Raw genomic sequence first — 2,835 nt, 5'->3', positions numbered from 1 at the left:
GAGTGACTGTGTGTACTATTAAGTTTATGTTGTATGGCGTGTGAAGGCTCCAAATATCTTTAATTTTTCACAGTGTTTTCTTTCAAATAAAGTCCTTACATAAGCTTAAATATTGTGTATAACTTATTTTCTTGTCTCAGGAAATGTTTCATGACATTCAGGTTACTGGATCTGAGAGAAAACTGGCTGTGGCATCTGTCAACACATTGATTTCCAGGGTTGATACAGATGGTCTAAGCTGATCTCTGGTCTCTCTTACCACACCATTTGTGTCCCTTCCAGACCTACATGCTCATTCAAAGTGAATGACCTTCTGAAAGAGGATCAGTCATGAAGGGTATTTAAAAGATATATTCCCTTTCTGTAACTTCTAGATATGTTCATAATTTATTCAAACATATAAATCTGTAGAACAAAATAGACAACCTTTGGTTGGGGTGAGTCCTTTATTGAGAAGCAGTGTAGTCAATAGAGGCTTGACTTTGGGAGTCCACAAACCTGCCTGAGTAGTTATTTGCTTTATGACTTTTCAGGTTTAGTTTCTTCAATGAAGTGGGTTAATACTATCTTAAAGGATTGTTTACAAACACTAAACACATTGAATAAATCAACATTTTTGGGTACCGACTATTGACCATGTTCTATCCAGGCTTTGACGCTACAGCACTACAGAAAGCGGTTATAAATAAATAAAAAGCAAATAATTAAAATAGTCATGCCCTCACGGCGATTACATTAAAGTTTGCGGAAAAAGGCAACAAACAAATACATTTGTAAAGTGTATACTATGTTTAATGGTAATAAATGCTATAAAAGCAAAACATGGAAGTACAAGATAAAATGCTGGAATGGGGGTTGTAATTTTAACTATGTTGATAAGGAAAACCTTTATTGAGTGTTCATTTTGGGTGAAGATCTAAAGAAGGTGAGGATAGGCAGTAGATTTCAGGAGGAAGAACAGTAGCATTTAATGCTGACACTTGTAAATAAAATCAGCGCAGGCCGGGTGCGGTGGCTCACGCCTGTAATCCCAGCACTTTGGGAGGCTGAGGTGGGCGGATCACGAGGTCAGGAGAGACCATCCTGGCTGACATGGTAAAACCCCATCTTTACTAAAAATACAAAAAATAGCTGAGTGTGGTGGCGCGTGCCTGTAATCCCAGCTACTTGGGGAGCTGAGGCAGGAGAATTGCTTGAACCCGGGAGGCGGAGCTTGCAGTGAGCCCAGATCGCGCCAGTGCACTCCAGCCTGGTGATAGAGTGAGACTCCGTCTCAAAAAAAGAAAAGAAAAGGAAATCAGGGCAATTGCTGGCTCAAAGTACAGTAAGTGCTTAATGCATATTTATTGTTATAAATAATTTTGGTTTTAAGACGAGATTTTTTGATATGAAATTTGTTATTTCACTTTGTGATCATGGAAATAGCATGTGACTGAGTTCATACTGCCAGTATTTGGTTGCCTTTCTTTTTGGCATTTGACATGTGAAAACATAATCCAGAGCGCGACATAACACAGTCTTAAAATCTTGTGTTCAGGAAGATAATTTGCTTCTTTCAGATACATTTTTTTTTCTGCAACTTAAAACTATAATTATTCCTTAAAAATTGAATCGAAACTATTCTTTAAAAACGGATACAGAAACTGATAAAGCCAAGTTATGTTTTACTAGAGGAGTCTTTTAAAAGACTTAAAGTTTTTTTTTTTTTTTTTTTTTTTACCTTATTATTGGGAGAAAGCTAAAAATAGATGAGCCTCAAACATTGACTTTTATCCATCTTGAATTTCATGGAGCATCCAGAATGATGCATCTTTCCCTTCAAATATTTATCCATCACTTCCAGACAAGTAGTGTATGAGGCAATAAATAACGGATAGCTGGAACAGGAGAAAACAGTTTTTTAATGCCTTGTGCTTAAACTGTCACTCTGCCAGGAAGTAATAACTGAATGCTGCATTATTTAAGGCAACGTAATAGACTACTTCCTTTTAGAGGCAAATTACCTTGGGATCTCCTACTTTACTCTCAGAAGCCAGGGTTTCCTCAGTGAAAAACTGGAGTTGTTAGATTTGATGTGATGTGATTGACTACTGAATCTTAATGCTTTAGATACCAGAATAGAGTTTCCTTTTCTTCTGTTGATGATTCATCATTAAATGAAGAGTCTTGCCAAGTCCAGCTTTTCCACAGGGGAGGTAGTAGGGTGCATTTTAAGGAGCATAGACTTGGAGCTACGACGCTCTGCATTTGACTCTACTACCCACTGAATTGTATGCTTTTGGATAAATTATCTAATGTCCTTGAATAATTCGTTTTGTTACCTGTAAAACGGAAGTAGTAAAACCAACTTTATTGAATTGCTGAGATGATTAAATTATGTAAAGATCTAGGCCTTATTTTTTGGTGCCAACAAATATATATTTATTACTTATGGATGAGTTAAAGATCTCAAGTTTGAAGCAAATATGTAAGTTTAGCTGTTGAGTTTTCAGAATAGGTGTTGCAATTCCTATGGCTGTTGTATAAGGCACCTAGAAAATATTAGTACCCTTTCTTGTTCCCTCTCTTCCTTTGACTTTTTAAAAATCATAAAGTTTGTGATCCGGAAGATCATATTCTACTTAAAAGCTGTATATTAAGCTTCTACCTCCACAAATCTTTGTGTGTGAAATGTCTGTTCAATTTTAAAAATCATCTAGTAAATGTAAGAGAACAGAGTTATAGATCAATACTATTGTGCACAGTCATAGAGTTGGTTGACAGAGTTTGGGCCTATTTGAATGCCACAATTTTAAAAATGCATATTCTACTCAGTTGAACAGTTGCACTTGATGT

This window comes from Rhinopithecus bieti, unplaced genomic scaffold (genome assembly GCF_001698545.2).
Source record: "Rhinopithecus bieti isolate Rb0 unplaced genomic scaffold, ASM169854v2 scaffold_5007, whole genome shotgun sequence".
NCBI lineage: Eukaryota > Metazoa > Chordata > Mammalia > Primates > Cercopithecidae > Rhinopithecus > Rhinopithecus bieti.
This window is presented reverse-complemented; position numbering follows the sequence as displayed.